Source organism: Heliangelus exortis, chromosome 4, assembly GCF_036169615.1.
Source record: "Heliangelus exortis chromosome 4, bHelExo1.hap1, whole genome shotgun sequence".
Taxonomy (NCBI): domain Eukaryota; kingdom Metazoa; phylum Chordata; class Aves; order Apodiformes; family Trochilidae; genus Heliangelus; species Heliangelus exortis.
Window position 1 is genome coordinate 40851633 of NC_092425.1, and position 21624 is coordinate 40873256.

The 21624-nt window shown below is 44.6% G+C and overlaps 1 protein-coding gene across 2 annotated transcripts in view; it reads right to left on the bottom strand.

The window, feature by feature from the left end:
* The window catches only part of JAKMIP1 (janus kinase and microtubule interacting protein 1), a 122424-nt gene extending 102094 nt beyond the window's left edge, over positions 1-20330 (bottom strand). Inside the window, exon 1 of one of the 2 annotated variants that reach the window (XM_071743993.1) lies at positions 20200-20330. The gene's annotated coding sequence lies outside the window, so the exon portion shown is untranslated. The remainder of the gene's footprint in view (positions 1-20199) is intronic. The other variant, XM_071743991.1, reaches the window with a different exon arrangement.
* Positions 20331-21624: the final 1294 nt, after the last annotated feature.

The window sequence follows — 21624 nt, forward strand, 5'->3', positions numbered from 1 at the left end:
AGAAGAGCAAGGAGGCTGGGAAGGGATCCAGCACAAGTCCTGTGAGGAAGGGCTGAGGGAGCTGGGGGTGTTGAGGCTGGAGAAGAGGAGGCTCAGGGGAGACCTCATCACTCTCTACAACTCCCTGAAAGGAGGTTGGAGCCAGGGGGGGTTGGGCTCTTTTCCCAGGCAACTCTCAGCAAGACAAGAGGGCACAAGAGGTCTCAAGTTGTGCCAGGGGAGGTTTAGGTTGGACATGAGAAAGAATTTCTTTATGGAGAGGGTGATCAGACACTGGAATGGGCTGCCCAGGGAAGGGGTGGATTCTCCATCCCTGGAGATATTTCAAAAGAGCCTGGATGTGGCACTCAGTGCCATGGGCTGGGAACTGCAGTGGGAGTGGATCAAGGGTTGGACTTGATGAGCTCTGAGGTCCCTTCCAACCCAGCCAGTTCTATGATTCTGTGATTCATCCCCCTGACCTCCTGGCACACAACTTCAGAGGATGCCACCCTACACACTTTGGGTTGGAAGGGACCTTAAAGCTCATCCAGTCCCAACCCCCTGCATGGGCAGGGACACCTCCCACCAGCCCAGGTTGCTCCAAGCCCCATCCAACCTGGACTTGGACACTGCCAGGGATGGGGCAGCCACAGCTTCCTTGGGCAACCTGGGCCTGGGGCTCAGCACCCTCAAAATAAAGAATTTCTTCCTAATGTCTGACCTAATGATTATAAATAAAAATAAATAATAAATATAATATCTATAGTTTTAGAAATAATGGAGATAATAATGAATAAAATGTTAAATATAACCAAATAATAACGAGATAGAATAATAATAAACAGATAAACCAGCCACAGTGGGTTCACCACCATCTGAGTGACACATCCACCATCTGGGTTACACTGGGCCTCCTCACTACATAAAAGTGCTCCAGTTCTGGATATAATAATGAATAAAATGTTAAATATAACCAAATAATAACGAGATAGAATAATAATAAACAGATAAACCAGCCACAGTGGGTTCACCACCATCTGAGTGACACATCCACCATCTGGGTTACACTGGGCCTCCTCACTACATAAAAGTGCTCCAGTTCTGGATATAATAATGAATAAAATGTTAAATATAACCAAATAATAATGAGATAGAATAATAATAAACAGATAAACCAGCCACAGTGGGTTCACCACCATCTGAGTGACACATCCACCATCTGGGTTACACTGGGCCTCCTTCTCACTACATAAAGAGGCTCCAGTTCTTCTTCACATGTTCCTTCTCATGGAAGTGAAATATCCAACTCCTGCCCTTCCTCTGCCTCTGCAAGAAATGGGAAATCCCACTTTTCCCTCCCTCAGCATAAAACTGGCAATAAGCTGTATTTCTGACACTAAGATTCCCTGAGGCAGGCATCTCCACTTAATGCAGCTCCAAACCCCTTTTTGTCATTCAGTTCCCCACCTCTTTTTCTTCAAAACTGATGCAGGTGTCAGGTTTATCTTTAGGATGCAACTGAAGAGTGGGTGGCACCAGCTCTCCATGCAATGGTGATGATCACAATACCTGTCAGCAAACAAATGATTTATTATTCTCAACCAGCCCCAAACATTAGTCTAGAGATCTAGGTCCTTCCCTAAGGATGAATAAATCTTTAATTATTTTATATAAAGTGACCTAGTTTCGGTAGGGTACTGGCATCCTAGATTATTTTGTATTTTGCCTCTGGCTTGAACTAAAGACTTCAAGATGCAGAAGAAAGGACCCTGACTCCCCCTCTAATTGTATTTCTGAGCAAAAATTCCAGTAATTAAATTTTTGAAGGCACACACAATTTATGTGTCAGCACCTATTGCCTTGGGAGCACCCATGACCTTAAGCAGTGGTGAACTGGCTTAGCAAGGAAAACTCTGCATTACTTGGTAAAAATGCAGAAGCTGAGCTATGGACACTCATCTTTTACAAGTTTGCTTTTGTGAAATTCAGGTGCAGAGTGGAAGTTAAAATGCAGACATTTGGAGAACTAAAATTTTAGATCTGGGCAATTCTGTGAATTTTCCACAGCCCCCCCCAAGAGTAGCACCAAGCCATGGTCACAGAACTTGCTGCTGTTGTCACCTGCAGATGTCCAGCCCCCCCAGCAGCTTCCCAGGGATCAGAGCTTTCCATGAATGCAGAATTCCAGCACAGAAGAAGTGAAAATGATGAAAATTCAGGAAAAGCTGTTGGGGAGCATCAGTGCTCAAGTCAAGGAACCAACCTCTTGGTCGTGGGGCAAGTGGAATGCCACAACCTAGCAGGGATGTGGGACACAAAATAGAGTCCTGAGACATGGACCTGAAGTAAATTAATAATAATAATAATAATAATAATAATAATAATAATAATAATAATAATAATAATGGAGAAGAAGGAGAAGGAGAAAAAGAAGAAAAAGAAGAAAAAGAGGAAGAAAAAGGAGAAGAAAAAGGAGAAGAAGGAGAAGAAGAAGGAGAAGGAGAAGAAGGAGAAGAAGGAAAAGGAGAAGGAGTAGGAGAAGGAGAAGGAGAAGAAAAAGAAGAAAAAAAAGAAAGAAAAAACAAAAAGAAGAAGAAGAAGAAAAAGAAGAAAGAAGAAAAAGAAAAAAAGAAGAAGAAAAAGAAGAAAGAAGAAAAAGAAATAAAGAAGATGAGGAAGAAAGAAGAAAAAGAAAAAGAAGAAGAAAAAGAAGAAAGAAAAAAAAGAAATAAAGAAGAAGAGGAAGAAAGAAGAAAAAGAAGAAAAAGAAAAAGAAGAAAAAGAAAAAGAAGAAAAAGAAAAAGAAGAAGGAAGAAAGAAGAAAGAAAGAAAAAAGAAGAAAAAGAAGAAGAAAGAAGAAGGCAGAAGAAAGAAGAAAGAGGAAGGCAGAAGAAGAAGAAGAAGAAAGAAAAAGAAGAAAGAAGAAGAAAGAAGAAAAGTTTCTTGTCAGGGCCAGCAGAGGGAAGCCCTAGAAGGGACCACTGAGACACAGGAATGGACCATCCATAAAAGTGGTGGAGTCACCATCCCTGGAGGGCTTTAAGGAGAGAAAGGAGATGACATTTGGTGCCATGTGTTAGGTCACAGGCTTGACCTGATGCTCCCAGAGAACCTTTTCCAGCTTCAATGATCCTGTGAAGGACACGAAGTGAGATTGCCCCTTCCCTCCCCCCAGCATCCTGCTCTTGAGGCCACAGGTTCTGAAGCCACTGCAAACCTGAACACAAAACCAGCACAGCCAAAAGAGAGAGCCAAGCCAAGCTAAAATTGAGCCATTTTCCTGTCTTGGTGTCTTTAACCTCTATCCCTGAGCCAATCCATCTCATCCTCTGAAAAAGGCAGGAGCCAGGAGAAAGGAGAGGCTGGGAGAGGAAAAAGCAGCAGGGCATGGCAGGAGAGCTGGAAAACCTCTTTCAGTCCCAGTGTTGGCTTTCACTGATGGATTTATGCCCTAAACTGTCTCACAAGCCCAAATCCAGCTTTTTAATACACTTCTGCCTATTAAACATTTAATGGCATCTTAATGTCCTACAGCCCACCTGATTTTTTTTAATTTAAACACATGTAGTCCAATAGATGTGATCATTTTTCCCAGCTATTTATAAATCAAACATCTTCTGGCAATATGAAATTACACATAGCTGCAAAACATGAGAAATCCAACAACTTGTACTTTACAACAATTGTACTTTACAAGTGACTTCTGATAGAACCTTTTTTTTTTTTATATAGTAACACCTGCAAAATAAATTGTTAGGAGAAGCTGAATTTCTTACAGATTATGGAGGGCAATTTGAGTTCATTCCCATATTCCTAAGACAAAAATTTTGTTTATTCCCATCTGACTACTTGATTAACATCTTAATTCCAGAAGATGCTGGAACCATCTTCAACCAGACCCTAGATAATACCAATAAAATCAGAGTTAATTCCATGAACAATTCACCTGGGAATTTTAATTATTTTAAGCCCAGCACTGAAAAGATGGACAAATTGCAACTATAATCAGTATATATCAGGTGACTTGATGCTAGTTGAGTATTAGACTAAACTCTAGAGCTATATTTAACCTGGGAAGATAAAGTCCCATTTCTGTAATCCTGCTTTAGGAGCTTCCAGTGAGTGACTGCAGCCTAACCCAGATATTCCTGCCACCAAGTCCCTGCCTCTTTCTCTCTGAACCCAGTAAAGAAAGGACAATTTCATTGGCCAAACTGCACAAAGAACTCTCTTGTTAAACATGCTGCTCATCAATATAATCACTAACCTAAAAATAAACCTCTGCCTGATCTAAATCATAATTATCAGAGAGAGGCTTTGTTTTTATTTGAATATTTGCCATCAAGCCATGGTCACAGAGATTCCTGAGGCAGGGGAAGAAGCAGTCAATGGAATTAGGTAAATAAAGAAAGTTCTTTGACACATGGAAGGAGGAGATGCTTCCATTTACAAGGTGATAACCCCCAGCAGAAATGATGCTTTATATGTTAAAAGACCATCCCCATGGCTTCTTTTTGCTTGAAAAATCTACCAGCAAGAGTGCTCATCCATCTTAGAAACATCTCCATTTTTTAGAGAGCATCCATGGAGACTTTTTCCCAGCTTTGTGCCACCTGCCTGGCTGGCACTGAGGGATCAGGAGGAGCCAGGGGCAGCCTGGGGCACTGGGGAACATCTGCCAGCTGATCAAAAGTGGCATTAATGAAGCTCTAGCAGGCATTTAGTTCACTCCTCCACGCTGCAAGACAGCTGGAGGGATAAAAGGTGTAGGTGAGATGAGGATTACAGATGGTAAAATGGAGGAGGGGAAAGGATGCAGCTTTTCAGAACGTGCTTCTTGACCCCAGTCCCCTCCTGTTAGCACCTTGCCAACCACAGAAATAGTGCTGCCTGGAATCAGGCACAGAATGAAAGATCTAACAAGGACAGGAATGAGAACAGGCCCAGCTACAAACAGAAAAAATAAGAATTCATCATGCTGATTTGTCACTGCATCCCATACTTCAGTACCTGCCTGTATTTAAAGGACTGGTGTCCTGAAGGTCACCTTAATAAATGATCATAGTGCAAAAAAATGATAGATGTATAAAAATTGTGTGAATTCCAGTGTCACTGGTTGCTTTTTCTATACTGTTTCTACTCACACTGTACATATAAGAAAAGTACCAAAAAGGCAGCCCAGGGAGATGCAGTTTCAGTCCATCCCATTATCTGTGGATGCTTCTCCCTGTTGCTGTATGAGGTCAACAGATTTCAAGACTCAGAGAACACCAACTACACCAGAAATGGAGAGCTGAGCTCCCCAAAGCCAAACAAAGGCCAACAGACCATAAAACCCAGTATCTTGGCTTCAAATGCTGATTATTTCTCTGCAAAGCTAAGGCTGCAGTCCAGTGAGAAGTTCTTCCACTAACTGAGCTCTTCAGAAAGGGAAGAATGATGTGCCCCAAAGAAAAACAGTTACATCTATTTTACTTAACCATTTTATCAAAGGAACATGATGGCTGGAAAATAGAATTGCCTCCTTTTAGCAAAAGGAGAATGCAAATTTTATGGGAAGAGGTGAACAGCAGATTTGGTGGCTGCCAACCTGAGCCCTTGGTTGCTTCACTGGTACAAACAAACAGAGATTTTTATTCCAGGATGGGAATGAGACAGAATGTGAAAGCCATGACCTCTTCCCCCATGTGATGCCCCTGTTTAAGGCCCTGGTTCTGCACCATCAGCATCCACTGTAAATATTTCATGTATTCCTGTTACCTGCCTGCTGGCCAAGCTTGATGGGGAGATTTGCTGCCAGGATTTTCTTGCCTTAAGCTGCCAGCTCAGACCTGGGAGTTGCCCCTTTCCAAAAGTGGAAAAGCAACATGGAAAAGAATCATAAGAGAATTCTGTTTCTCTTCACATGCAGCAATCAACCTGCTACTCTAAATCTTTAGATTTAAAACAGAGAAACAGTTAAATATGGCAGAATTTGAATTAAGCATTGCAGCTTAAAAGCTGTAATACTGTACATTGTCTCCAGTAATTCTGGTGTGGGCTTGGTTCTTCACCTGCAATTAATGAACTGTTCATTAATTTTAATGCAGCTCAGTCTGGGAGACAGAGAGATAAATGCTGGTCCATATCTGCTGATTGGGATGAACTCCACAATAAGGACCAGACACTGAACCTCCTCACATCACCATTTCCTAAGGGCTTTCTGTAGCTCATACACTGCACACTGAGATGGAAGATTAAGGAGGAAAGCCTCAAGGTAATTATTAATAAATGTTGATCTGATACTGATGGATTTATGGATGATGGACCCCACAGTTTGCAGACTGTAGCTGAGATCAGAATGAAACCAGGCAGTACCAAGAGGGTTCTTATTTTTTCTGTTTTAAAAACTCTTGCAAGAGAGAACACTCTCAAAAAAAAAAAAAAAAATATTCCCATTGTAGTTTCACTACTATAGAATGTACCTTACCTTTCACATATGAAAAAAAAACTGTTTTATATACAAATATAGCAGAAACTTTCTGTAGTGCATACACTGCACATTGAGATGGAAGATTGAGGAGGAAAGCCTCAAGGTAATTATTAATAAATGTTGATCTGATACTGATGGATTTATGGATGATGGACCCCACAGTTTGCAGACTGTAGCTGAGATCAGAATGAAACCAGGCAGTACCAAGAGGGTTCTTATTTTTTCTGTTTTAAAAAAATCTTGCAGGAGAGAACCCCTGACAATGCTTCCAAAAAAAATTTTTCCATCAAACGAGAAACATCACCAACACAAAACATCTGACTCTGAAGTCAGCTGAGAGCTATAAAAATATCAGTGTTCTTTCTTCCTGCTTCTGTGCTCCACGTTAGAGGAAAGCTGAGACCTCCAGGTGTTACTCAGGGAGTCATTTAGAAATCCCAGTGTCACCCATCAGCTGCCCACAGTCACCCAGGGCAGGATGCACAGGATGGCATCCAGGTGGGATTTGAGTGTTTCCAGGGAAGGAAACTCCACAACCTCTTTGGGCAGCCTGGGCCAGGGCTCTGCTACTCTTACAGTAAAGTTCTTCCATGTGTTTTGGCTGAACCATCCCTTTTTATGACCACTGCTATTTGTCCTGTCCCTGGTTAACACTTAAAGGAATCTGGCATCACTGCTTTAGCATCTTCCTGGGAAAAAACAAGGAAAATATTCCATGGATCCACAATCAGAATTCCCCTGCACAGACATTTCTTGGCATCCAAGCTCTGCCAGGTCCTGCCAAGCAGTGAGTGATGTCCTGCCAGCCCTGTACCCAAAATCCAGCAATTCTCACCACGGACAAAATCAGCCATCAGGTCAGCACACAGAACGTCCCCACTCTGACCTCTCAACACTTCTGAAATTCAGAAACAAACAGAGAATTGCTCGTGCATCTCCAGGGCTTCCCAGACATAAAGTCCCTCTTCTGGAAAACTTCATCCAGGCCTGAGGTCTGACACTAAAAAGAAGATTTAATCACACAGTCAAAAAGCTATTGGTGGGTTAAGAATCAAGGTTTGCACCATGGATGCTCCCAAGGAAGGATAAATGAGTCTCAGAATTGCAACTCAGCTTGATAGAATCATAGAATCATAGAATCCTAGAATCCTAGGGGTTGGAAGGGACCTGGAAAGATCATCTAGTCCAACCCCCCCTGCCAGAGCAGGGCCCCCTAGAGTACATCCCCTAGGAACGTGTCCAGGTGGGTTTTGAATGTCTCCAGTGAAGGAGACTCCACAACCCCCCTGGGCAGCCTGTTCCAGGGCTCTGTCACCCTTACAGTAAAAAAATTTTTTCTGATATTCAACTTGAACCTCCTATGCTCCAATTTACACCCATTATCCCTTGTCCTATCACTGGTCACCACTGAGAAAAGCCTAACTCCATCTCCCTGACACTCACCCCTTACATATTTGAAAACATTGATGAGGTCACCCCTCAGTCTCCTTTTCTCCAAACTAAAGAGACCCAGCTCCCTCAGCCTTTCCTCATAAGGGAGATGTTCCACTCCCTTCATCATCTCAGTAGCTCTGCGCTGGACTCTTTCAAGCACTTCCCTGTCCTTCTTGAACTGAGGGGCCCAGAACTGGACACAATACTCCAGGTGTGGCCTCACCAATGCAGAATAGAGGGGGAGGAGAACCTCTCTTGACCTCCTAACCACACCCTTTCTAATGCACCCCAGGATGCCATTGGCCTTCTTGGCCACAAGGGCACATTGCTGGCTCATGGGCATCTTCTTGTCTACCAGGACCCCCAGGTCTCTTTCACCTACACTGCTCTCCAGCAGCTCAGCCCCCAACCTATACTGGGACATCGGATTTAAGCTCACTGATGGACTGAGTTTTATATCAAGAGGAAAGGCTGTGAGTCTCTTCAGTCACTGAAGTTTTTGGATTGTGGCCACAAATTCACATTTCTCTACAGAAATCTTAACACATTCTGTGTGAAGCCCTTTTTCCATCCTCACTTTTCAGGTCAGAAATAGTTTTTCATCATTCAGAAATAGTTGTGGCATGGGCCACGTCAAAAACTGGAGGAGAAAACCCCAATTTCAAGACTTCACTGCAGATGAAAGAAGAATTTATACAGATGCTGACCCCCAAAACTGTCACAGTGAGTGTCACTACTGCTGCCAACCCCTCTGCCTCCAGGAGTTATTTCCAACCAGTGGAAATCCAGAACCCCTGCAATAAAACTGATGGATGGATGGATGGATGGATGGATGGATGGATGGATGGATGATGGACCCCACAGACTGTAGCTGAGATCAGAATGAAACCAGGCAGTGCCAAAAGGCTTCTTATTTTTTCTGGTTTAAAAAATCTTGCAAAAGAGAACCCCTGGCAATGCTTCCAAAAAAATTCTTCCATTGTAGTTTCACTACTAAAGAATGTCCCTTACCTTTCACATATGGAAAAAAAAAAACAAAAAACTGTTTTTTATATATATATATATATATCAGAAAACATGGCTTAAACTGTGCAGAACATCTATTCCTCCATCATGAAAAAGCAAAGTAAAGAGCATGTAGCATTTTGCCATCACCAAGCTGCCCACAGAGACTCCCACTCTTTTTTATTATCTCTGTAGGATATTATTTATCTCACCTCCTTTGCATCATTCTCACAACTACTGACTCACCCACTTCCCATACAGCTTCTTCAGATGTCTTTTCCCAAGAAAACAGCCCATGGAAAATAGTTGTTCTCTTACAGGCAGGTAAAGAACACATTCCAGAAGCCATTTTAATTCTTCCCTCTCCCAGTATAGGAATCCAGCAATAAAAATACTTCCCTTTAGAACCAGAGAGGTTATTCCTGGCTGTCTGAACCAGAGCAGGATGGTTCTTCTGCAGATTTAAGCTTCATGCTGTGATAGATTCACACCTTTGGTCCCACCTCCCAGTAAGGAACTGGCAATTACTGCATCCCAGGGATGTTTTTCCAGCTCCCTTTCTCCCCAGGACATTTACAGCTGCTGGTGGCTGTACCAGTAAGGCTTTGGGGCACCAGTTACTGCATCCCAGTACAGAACCAGGGATGTTTTTCCAGCTCCCTTGCTCCCCGGGACATTTACAGCTGCTGGTGGCTGTACCAGTAAGGCTTTGGGGCACCAGTTACTGCATCCCAGTACAGAACCAGGGATGTTTTTCCAGCTCCCTTGCTCCCCAGGACATTTACAGCTGCTGGTGGCTGTACCAGTAAGGCCTTTGTGCACCAGTTACTGCATCCCAGTACAGAACCAGGGATTTTTTTCCAGCTCCTTTATTCCCCAGGACATTTACAGCTGATGGTGGCTTTACCAGTAAGGCTTTTGGGCACCAGTTACTGCATCCCAGTACAGAACCAGGGATTTTTTCCCAGCTCCTTTATTCCCCAGGACATTTACAGCTGCTGGTGGCTGTACCAGTAAGGCCTTTGGGCACCAGTTACTGCATCCCAGTACAGAACCAGGGATGTTTTTCCAGCTCCCTTGCTCCCCAGGACATTTACAGCTGCTGGTGGCTGTACCAGTAAGGCTTTGGGGCACCAGTTACTGCATCCCAGTACAGAACCAGGGATGTTTTTCCAGCTCCCTTGCTCCCCAGGACATTTACAGCTGCTGGTGGCTGTACCAGTAAGGCCTTTGTGCACCAGTTACTGCATCCCAGTACAGAACCAGGGATTTTTTTCCAGCTCCCTTACTCCCCAGGACGTTTACAGCTGCTGGTGGCTGTACCAGTAAGGCCTTTGGGCACCAGTTACTGCATCCCAGTACAGAACCAGATTTTTTTCCCAGTTCCCTTACTCCCCAGGACATTTACAGCTGATGGTGGCTGTACCAGTAAGGCTTTTGGGCACCAGTTACTGCATCCCAGTACAGAACCAGATTTTTTCCCAGTTCCCTTACTCCCCAGGACATTTACAGCTGCTGGTGGCTGTACCAGTAAGGCTTTTGTGCACCAGTTACTGCATCCCAGTACAGAACCAGGGGTTTTTTTCCAGCTCCCTTACTCCACAGGACATTTACAGCTGCTGGTGGCTGTACCAGTAAGGCTTTTGGGCACCAGTTCCACAAGAACTGGATATACTGGGTGTGAAAGAGCAAACCTGCAGCTCATTTTCTTCAAATGAGAATTATTGTGCCTGAAAATCAAGGTATTTAAGGCTCTGCTTTACAGACATCTGACAAGCTGTCAGATTTCTGGGTCTAACTCTAAGAAATACACAGTATTTACTACCTACAGTGATACAACCCTCCCAATTTTTAGGTATCCCTCTGCTTTGTGCAAGGAAAGAGGAAATAATTAGGATTCTGTGTTGCTTTTGTGCTTTTTTTGAAGGATTAATCTCCTTCAATTCCTGGGCAGCACACTAAGGACTCTGATTAGAGCTTAAGCACTGTTTAAATCAGACACATCTCAAACACAACCTCCCATAAAGCACATTATGGTGTTATTAGGAAATCTATTTCACCAGATACCCTGATTCCATTATTTTCTCAATGCACATTTGTGAACACACCCCAAAAAAAAAAATCTCTGCATTTACTGCTTTTACTCTGCTTTGTTACCCAGCAAATAATCCTAATGAGTGGCTGAACCTCTGGTGCAGAAATAGCCATTTATCTTCCAGCCTACAAGTCATCTAGGAAAGGCAAAAGTGAAAAAAATGTGAGGAAAAACTTAAAAAAAAAATAATAATTCAGGCTTCTTTACACAGGGGACAACGGCCAAAAAAAAATCTGCAAAAAACAATATATACACAGGATATTTTAGTATTGACATAAAGGCAGGATTGGTGGAATTAGTTGAGTGTAGGAAAGCCAGTTCCTGGCTGGTAGAATGTAGCATCTAAAAAATGTGAGAAATTGTAATATATGATGGCAATGCACTAAAACCAAACAAAACAGTCAAAGAAAAAAAAAAACAAAAAAAAAAAAAAAAAAAAAAAAAAAAAAAAAAAAAAAAAAAAAAAACACAAGAAAAACCCCAAACAAAAAACCCAAAAGCAAACAAAGCAACCAACCAAAAAAACAACAACAAGAAAAGAAACAAACCAAAACAAAAAGAAACCCCCAAAAACAAAAAATCCCACCCAAACCAGAGAACATTATTAATGAGAGAGAAACATCAGGAATAATAAATAACCCCAAAATATTAATTTTTCAGGAGAACTCATTGCAGAGAATCCAAGTGAATGCTGTTTAAATGGGTTTATAGATACAAAAGGGTTCATCTGACCTTCCCACATACATCTTGAGTTCTGGAGCTGGAGATTTATCTTGGAGACTCCAACCTTCCCTACAAATTCTGTTTGAAATTCCCCACCAAATGCAAACCTGAGTCCCAGGGCACTAAAGAGACAGCAGAAGCATTAAAGCCTCATTTCCTTAGCAAGCCAGGCTACAGCAAATGGAATTAAAGTTTTTAGGCTGAGTTTGCCACTAAAAGATGCAGAATTACCAGAAGAGACATTAAGTGTTGGGGCACAGCATCCCATCCTCCCTCCCCATCCTTCCTGGCAGTGCCCAAACCTCCCACAAAGGTTAATGGGATGATTCTCTTCCAGCAGGATTATGCTGCAGAGAGCAGCTGAAGTCTGTCTTTGTGATAATTCAGCCCAACATGCTGCTGGGCAGCTGAATTTTAGGGGTTTTTTTGCCCTAGTTCAGCTGTGGTTTTACTCTGATCTTCCTTAAAACGAGGAAACCTCAAAGGATGCTGAGGGAAGAAGCTGGGGTAAAATGCACTTGCAGATCTTTTTTGGTTTGAAGAAATTTTAAATTGAAATTCTTTGCTGCTTTTAAGAGTCCAGGACAGGAAACAAGAGGAAAAATTATTGGATTTTTCAATGTTTTTTTTTTTAGCAAGAATATAATTATAATCCAGTCTATAACAAAGTTTAGCAATGGAAAACTTCAGACATGACCACCTCTACAGGATGTGGCCAAGATGTGACTCAAAATAGATCACCATAAGGTAAGAACATTTCAAAAATCAGAGAATCATAGAATCATAGAATGGGCTGGGTTGGAAGGGACCTCAGAGCTCATCAAGTCCAACCCTTGATCCACTCCCGCTGCAGTTCCCAGCCCATGGCACTGAGTGCCACATCCAGGCTCTTTTGAAATATCTCCAGGGATGGAGAATCCACCCCTTCCCTGGGCAGCCCATTCCAATGGCTGAGCACCCTCTCCAGAAAGAAATTCTTTCTAATGTCCAACCTAAACCTCCCCTGGCACAACTTGAGACCTCTTGTGCCCTCTTGTCTTGCTGAGAGTTGCCTGGGAAAAGAGCCCAACCCCCCCCTGGCTCCAACCTCCTTTCAGGGAGTTGGAGAGAGTGATGAGGTCTCCCCTGAGCCTCCTCTTCTCCAGCCTCAACACCCCCAGCTCCCTCAGCCCTTCCTCACAGGAATTCTGCTGGATCCCTTCCCAGCCTCCTTGCTCTTCTCTGGACCTGCTCCAGCACCTCAATCTCCTTCCTGAGCTGAGGGGCCCAGAACTGGACACAGGACTCAAGCTGTGGCCTCCCCAGGGCTGAGCACAGGGGCAGAATCCCTTCCCTGGACCTGCTGGCCACGCTGTTCCTGAGCCAGCCCAGGATGCCATTGGCCTTCTTGGCCACCTGGGCACACTGCTGGCTCCTCTTCAGCTTCCTGGCAATCCAGACTCCCAGCTCCCTTTCTGCCACTCTGTGCCCAGCCTGGAGCTCCCCATGGGGTTGTTGTGGCCAAAGTGCAGGACCCGGCACTTGGCCTTGTTGAACCTCATCCCGTTGGGATCAGCCCAACTCTCCAGTCTGTCCAGGTCCCTCTGCAGAGCCCTCCTGCCTTCCAGCTGATCCACACTCCCCCCCAGCTTAGTCTCATCTGCAAATTTGCTGATGATGGACTCAATCCCCTCATCTAAATCATCAATAAAGATATTAAACAGAACTGGGCCCAACACTGATCCCTGTTGCTTGACACCTTGATAGGGGAAAAGACATGATCTTGGGGTTAAATTTCTCATTTCTAAGCAATTTAGAGACATCAGGCCAGACTCTCTCCATCCTGTAATAGGGACCAGAGTGAGTTCACATCCAGTAAAACCCCCAGCCCAGAACCATCCCCTGAGCAGGCTCAGCACACAAGTGAATCCCATTGCCACACTTAGCTATAAATACAGAGAACAAAATTTGTCAGAGAATAGCAGAGAAAAAAAGGAGGCTTCTACCTCATCTGTTGAAATGAGAGCTGGTGAGAAGAAATGCCAAATATCTGACAGCCCTTTCTGAGCAGAAACAGAAGCATGATGGAGCAGTAAATAACCAGGTAGCAGATGCTGGGTATTGCTGGACTGAGAAAAAGCAGGAAATGAAGATGAAATCTCAACCTTATAACCACTGACATTTAGAAAAGTTTTATATAAAATAAGTCTCCTTTATAGGGAGTTCCCCATTCTGATCATTAAAGAAGAGAAATAAGGGAATTTTGGAAGAATCCAAGGAAGGTTGATCTGTAGTGACTCACTCTTCTTCTTACTATAAAGAAATTAATAATCATAATAATAATAGTTGAATTACACCAACATGACTCTTGGCTCACTTCATCTTAAAATAAATAATGTGAGGATTTGACTTGACTGCAAGGAAAAAGGAAAGGAGAAAGGAAAGGAAAGGAAAGGAAAGGAAAGGAAAGGAAAGGAAAGGAAAGGAAAGGAAAGGAAAGGAAAGGAAAGGAAAGGAAAGGAAAGGAAAGGAAAGGAAAGGAAAGGAAAGGAAAGGAAAGGAAAGGAAAGGAAAGGAAAGGAAAGGAAAGGAAAGGAAAGGAAAAAGGAAAGGAAAGGAAAAGAAAGGAAAAAGGAAAAGAAAGGAAAAAGGAAAAGAAAGGAAAAAGGAAAGGAAAAAGGAAAGGAAAAAGAAAAATCACCTCCTCACCTGCAGAGCAAAGTCAAGACCCAGATAAGCAGGCAGGGTCCTTACTGGAGGCTGACACCCAGTTTTTCTTTAACTTAAGGGTGACCATTTGGTGAGGTGAGACCAGCAGCCACACAGCTCCTCTGCAGCATGGCCCAAAGCAAAAGTGAAAGTGCAAAACCCTGTGACACTTCCGTGGTGATCAGAAAGGTGACAGCATCTTGGCCAGGACAAGGGCAATGGAAGAAGACAACTCCCGGGTGTCCAGGAGGATGAAAAGTCCAGTCAAAATGCCATGGAGAAATGGGAAAAAAACACTTGGTGATGGAGTTCCTGTTTTTCTTATTTTCATGGGAAAAATGCTGTGAAGGTGGCCAGAAAACAGGAAGAAAAGAGGGTAGAAAACTTCAAAGAGTCATGAGAGACATCTTGATCCTCCAACTTGTGACTCCATCCAGTGTGTAGCAAGGAAAAAATAAACATCCAAACAAATACACATTGAGCTGATAATATAAATAATTCCCCTCTTAATATGACCTTGATTACAAAGTATCAGCTCACAGACGAAATAAATAGGAAACAAAACAAGTGATATTTACATAAAGGTTCTTTTGTCATCATCAAACCAAACCAAAGATGCTCTTCAACCATTTTCCACAAAACCCAAAGCAAAGCCCAGTGTGGGCTCCTTGAGGAGGACATAAGCAGGATAAAAACTTATATTTGCTATCACATTTAATGATGGATGGAAGGGATTTTTGCTTAACTTGCAGACTTGCACTTCTAGAACCTGATTTGAATTCTAGAAACTGATTCTAGTTCTAGAAACTGATTTAGAAACTGATTTTTATTCACCAGGTTACCAGGACAGCACTAAAATTACTGTGTTTGTGCTTTTATGGTTTTATATAAGGTGCATTAAATACACTTCTCTTAAAACCAGAAAGATAAATGACAAATTTCCCCCTATTATCCTTCTCTTTAGTGCCATATAATTCCTCAGTGTGAGCTGTTAACAAGCTACACAACTACTACAAGTTTTTGTGCCTAAAAAATCCCACAATAAAATAAATTATTAGGGAAAACAACCTTTAAACTGAATTCCTCATTATATCAAGCACCTTACCCACTCCTGCCTGATTTAATGGGAGTTTCCCAAACACATCTGGCCCTCCATCTGCATTTATGAACGTGTTTGAGAAAGAATAAATCAATTTCAAGACTGAAATGCCAGATCCACAGGCCTGGTGTTGGGCTGAGGGGAAAAGAAGACCTGACCTAGCTCAGCACATAACAAAATCTCTCTTAATGTCCCATTTTTAATTAGTTGGAGAGATGGAACACAAGGAGGGAAGTAATCAACTTAAAAGTTTTAGTGAACTCAGAGAAGCTCCTATGAAAGAATTCCATATTCTAAAAAAAAAATTAAAAAATAAAAAAAATTAGAAACCTACTATTTCTGAAATGTGCAAAGGATGAAGTATCAAAAGAATGAGTTAAAAATTACTTTAGACTACTGCTATGGTTCCATTTTTCTCCACTGAGAATGAAATCCTATCAGCTTTATTGAACTACTGGAAATATTTTCCCTATTATGGCTGATAAAGTTCTATATTTAAAAAAAAAATCTTACAGAAGTTAAACTGAAGTCAGTTACAAAATTTGTATACATGGGGAAACCTTCCCAAGAGAGGAAAAAAAAAACCCAGAAAACTTCTTTAGATCACAACCTCATTATCTTTTATTGCAATATGAATAAAGTATGGAACTGTGGCTGTGAAACACTTGCCTGAAGACTGCAGAGTAACACTGCTATAAATCAGCAATTGTTTTAAACACAGAACTTTTTAAAAGGAAAAAACAGGAGAAATAAAATGTGTTTGTGGGTATCAGTACAATAAAGGCTGCATATTATCCCTTCCAAGTGAAGCAGAATAGAGTTAATGAATGTTAAGGGGAGAAAAAAAAATCAGGATTACAGAGAAGAAAATGAGAAAAAAGGATTTACTGATTTCTTTCCTTGATGGCAGAGGGGTTTTAGTTCAAAATGAATAAAATAACAGGTAAATTGAGATGCAGTAATTAATGGTACATGTCCATCCAGCCTCTTGGAAGGAGGCAGCAGGCAACCAACTTTGCTTCAACACCAAGAAGCAATCCACCCTCATATTTTCCATTGGTTTCTATTCCCTGGAATGTTTCTATGCCAGGTCCAGCTGTCCAAAAATGTTCCTCAGGCCCACTGATTTCCTCAATATCCTTCCTGCCCCTACATCTCCTATTTCCTATCATTATCTCATCAAAATGTTCAACAGAAAATAAATCTACCCAGAAAAAAAAAAACAAAAAACTATAAACATTTAAATGCTGATAAATAATATTTAAACCCAGAAACTGACAGCAGAGCTGGGATGCACTGTAAGAAAGATGGTGCTGGGGACACAAAGATATTAAGAAAAAGGTGGCTTGAAGGGGAGAAAAATTGTGATGGGGAACCTCTATTTTGTCCCTGTGTATGGAGAGTGACACTTTAGCAGAGAATATTTCTTCCAGTTCAAGCCTGAAGTTCAACCCATGGTCTCTTTTGAGGTTATTTCCAACACTTGTGTTCCCATAACAACAACCTCAGACACTAAAGGAATATACATTAAAGTCAGAACATTTTCAGAAAGAAAAGAAAGGAAAAAAAAAAAAAAAAAAAGCAGAAAAAGGAGGGGGAGAAAAAGGAAAAAAAAAAAAAAAGAAAAACAGAAAAAAAAAAAAAAAAAAAGCTTTTATCTTCATTAAAACTTAAATATGTTGGGCAAATCTCTGTACCAAAGGCTCTTACAGTACTAGGATCTCAGTCCAGATGAGACTTAAGTCTCAAAGAAGGAGTCCAAGGGGTTAGTGCCCTTAAAACTTGCAGAGCATCTCTCCAAACAGTGGTCTCTCCACCCACAAGGAGAATCACCTGTTCTAGAAAATCCCAAATCCTTCTGCTTACAACTCCAGCTTCTCTGTTCCCATCACATTAACATCCTCACTACCCACACCCACCCAAAAGGAAAAACCTCAAAAGACTCCACACCAGAGGTCAGAAAAAAAATCACCCCAATGGACCCAGAAATAAAAACAGAGCAGAGACTGAAAACAAGTTTTTGAAGCCCCACAGAATACCACAGCTCCTGTATTAAAACAAGTTTTTGAAGCCCCACAGAATACCACAGCTCCTGTATTAAAACAAGTTTTTGAAGCCCTACAGAATGCCACAGCTCCTGTATTTCAGTATTTTAGGATTAGCAGTATTAAGGCATGCATATTTTCAAAGCAGAACACAAGCACCACCTCAAAAGATAACTACACAAAATTTTAAAATATTCCTCCCAACCTCCCTGCCTCGATGCACCACGAATTAGTGTGTCCTACAATCAAAAAACATTTCTTTTCAGCAGGCTTTGGAAAACCACCATAGGTCCCCATTGCCCTACAAAACCTGAAGCAGAAACTGGCATCTTGTGGCAAGGAAACACAGCAGATCCTAATAAGCAGCACAAAATCCCATTCCTGCATAAATCCCTGAGAGATCCATCCTGTAGGAAAAGGCATTTCTGTGTATATAGGTCCTAAGGATAGGGCAAGGATGTCCAGGAGCAAAAAGAAAGGCATCTTGACAAAAGCAGGGCTCATTTTTACTTTCCCCTTTAAATTTGCTAGGGGTTTCTTCTAGGATATTTTAAGAATAAATACATCAAAAAAAGAAACAAAACACCATCTGGTTGAATGAACATCATGTCTTAGGATGGATTAGCTAGTGTGGGCACAGGGAAGCCACCAGTCCAGGTTGGAAGCTGTGCCTTTCTATCTGCCAGGCACATATAAATATATATATAAATACCAAATAGGTATTTCTTTGGGGTAAACACCTAACCCCAAATAAATTTGCCTTGTTTCTTAAACCTCTGCCTGCTCCATCCTCTCTCTGTGCAGAGCCCCAACCCCTCTGCAGTGCCTTTCAGGCCCAAGGGCTGCTTTCGGGGCTGGGGCACACAACTTTTCCCCCTAATCTCACCCCTTCACCAGTACAAACCAGTCTTACAGCAGATATTCTCCCCATTTAACACCCCCCATCCCTCCCAAGACAGAGCCACGGAAAATAAAAAGGAAACTTCCAGGGAGGGAAGCAGGAATATTCTGTAAATCCCACCCAGGCAGCACCCTGAAAAAATTAAATTAATAAAAAGGCCTCATCCTCAGAGGCCTCAACATTGCCTCATGCCAGCAGGGCTCCAAGAATACGGGGGGATCCTTGGGGGAGGGCACTGGGAGGGACTGGGGGGGGAACTGGGAGGGATTGGGGGAACCGGCTGGGCTTGGGGGGGCACCGGGAGGGATGGGGAGGAACTGGTGGGGTTTGTGAGGGCACAGGCTGGGACTGGGGGGAACTGGTGGGGTTTGTGGGGGCACAGGCTGGGACTGGGGGGAACCAGATGGAACTGGGGGGAACTGGTGGGGTTTGGGGGGGCACTGGCTGGGACTGGGGCAAACTGGCTGGAATTGGGGGGAACTGGCTGGGCTTGGGGGAGCACTGGGAGGGATGGGGGGGGAACTGGTGGGGTTTAGGGGGGAACTGGCTGGGACTGGGGGGAACTGGTGGGGCCTGGGGAGGCAGCAGTGGGATTTGGGGAGGCACCAGCTGGGGTTGGGCAGGAACTGGTGGGGTTTGGGGGGGGCATTGGCTGGGACTGGGGGAACCAGCTGGAATTGGGGGGGAACCGGCTGGAACTGGGGGAACAATGGTGGGGCTTGGGGGGGGAACTGGTGGGGTTTAGGGGGGCACTGGCTGGAGCTGGGGGGAACCAGCTAGAATCGGGGGGCACTGGTGGGGCTTTTGGGGGGCACTGGAGGGGATGGGGGAGGCACTGGGGGGGAAGGGAGGCACTGGTGGAGCTTGGTGGGGAACTGGTGGGATTTAGGGGGTCACTGGCTGGGACTGGGGAGAACCGGCTGGGATGGGGGGGAACCGGCTGGGATGGGGGGTCACCAGCTGGGATGGGGGGGGAGAGCTGGGGGGGGGATGGGAGGCACTGGCAGAGCTTGGAGGAGAACTGGAGGGGTTTAGAGGGGCACTGGCTGGGACTGGGAGGAACCGGATGGACCTGGGGGGGCACCGGCTGGGATGGGGGGGAACCGGCTGGGCTTAGGGGTCACCAGCTGGGATGGGGGGGGAGAGCTGGGGGGGGGGGATGGGAGGCACTGGCGGAGCTTGTGGGGGAACTGGTGGGGTTTAGGGGGGAACTGGCTGGGACTGGGGAGAACCGGCTGGACCTGGGGGGGAACCGGCTGGGTTTGGGGGTCACCAGCTGGGATGGGGGGGCACCGCGGGGCCCAGGGCTCTCCCTTCCTTGCCCAGCGCAGCCGCGCCCCGGGGCCGCAGCGGGAGGGCCGGGGTTGATCTGGGGGAGCCCCGGCCGAGCCGATCCCCTCGGCGGGGAGAAGCCGCCTCTCCTCGGGCAGCTCCCAAGCCCTCCAAGGACCGGCCAAAGCCCCTTCCCAGGGCTTCCTTCACCCGTCGGGTCACCGGCACGGAGTGGCGAGACGGCCACGGCCTCGCCCTTACCCCCGCCTTGCACTTTTTTTTACGCCTTAAGGCATCTCGCACCAAGTCCCCGAGGGCGGCGGCGGCAGCATCCTCCATCCATCCATCCATCCATCCATCCATCCATCCATCCATCCATCCATCCATCCACCCATCCACCCATCCACCCATCCTCCCCCACACCCCGCACCCCATCCTCCTCGCTACCCCCGCACCCCCACGCCTCCCGCCGCCCTTCCTCACCCACGCCGAGCCCTTTCCTCGCTTCTTCCCCCTCCGGGACCGCGATGCGGTGGGAACACGAAGCCAGAGGACACGCAGGGACCTGCCACAGCAGCAAGCCCGGCTCCCTCCCCGCTGTCACCCCCGTTCCGCCCCCGGGAGGCGGCGGCCGCAGCCCCGCCCCGAGCGGGAGGTGGAGGGGAAGGGAAGGGGTGGGGATGGGGATGGGGGGGTCCGGGCAGCTGCTTCAGATCCCGCGGCGGGGATTGGTTCGGTGGATTGGGTTCTCTGCGCCTGGGCAGGTCCTTGGGAAGCTGGGTTCTGCTGCGGGAAAGTTCCCTCCTTCTCCAGGCTGCGGGAGGGAGCGGTGTTCCCTATGGATGGGGTGGGAATGTGGGGGGAGAAGTGGAGCGGGGGGTATCGCCCTGCTGGGTTCTGCCACCTTGGGTAAGAGGCGGAGCGGTGCTGAGGAAGGGGTTTATGGATTTAATGTCATTTATTTGTTTGGTTTTATATCATACCCGAGCGTAGCACCCAAGAATTAAAGCCTCGGAGTTGTCAGATTAACTCTGCCAGACGGCTGGGAAGCCTAATTCCCTTTAAAACCTCATTATTTTGTTAGGATGGAACAGAATGGCTGCTTGAGGCAGGGGGGGGCAAGGTTTTGCTCGGGGTTTGCGACCCAGACTTCTCCTTTTGCACTACTGTGAGTTGACTTTGGATGTACCTTGAGTAAACTGCTGCTTGCAAGTGGATGGTTCTGGTCCAGATGACCCAGTGAATGTGTCCTGCTAGGTAAATACTGACTTGAGGGAGTGGGAATGCTCACAATAATTATCTCGGTGTTATCTTGGAGGCTAATGAGGTTTTTGTGTCAATAGGCCCAGTTACCAAGGAGAAAATACATGGTTTTATTATTCTGGGTGGTTCTTCCTTGGTGGTGTTGCTGATGGGGGGGCTGAGTCTGTGGGTCTGAGAAAATAGGTGGATTTGGGAGAATTTTGACTATAAGAAGCATGCAGAGTTTGGAAATATTGGTAAGAATTTGGTTGGTGGGGTTCATCAGAAGGAGAGCTCTGGGAACACCTTTAGAAACTTCCTAAGGGGAGACTTGAGTGGAAAAAAACATAATTCTATTGATGGCCAAACTGACTGCTTCAAATCCAGGTTTTTAAGTGGAATACACAGTTTGCAATGAAAAAAATTCAGAAATGGCTTTTGAGACAAAAAGGAAACGTGTTTCTTAGGCAGTGGGAAGCAGCATTGAAATAAATGTCCAAGGGGAGAGGTTTCAAACAGGAGGTGAAGGAATTCCTGAAGCCCAAAAGAACCCTGAAAGCTCCTCCTCTATAGAGAAAATGCTGCTTTTTTATTTTAAAATAAATTAGAATTGAATTTCCCAGCTGGCTTTAATTACTTCATCTAGTTTATTGGTTCCATTTTTCC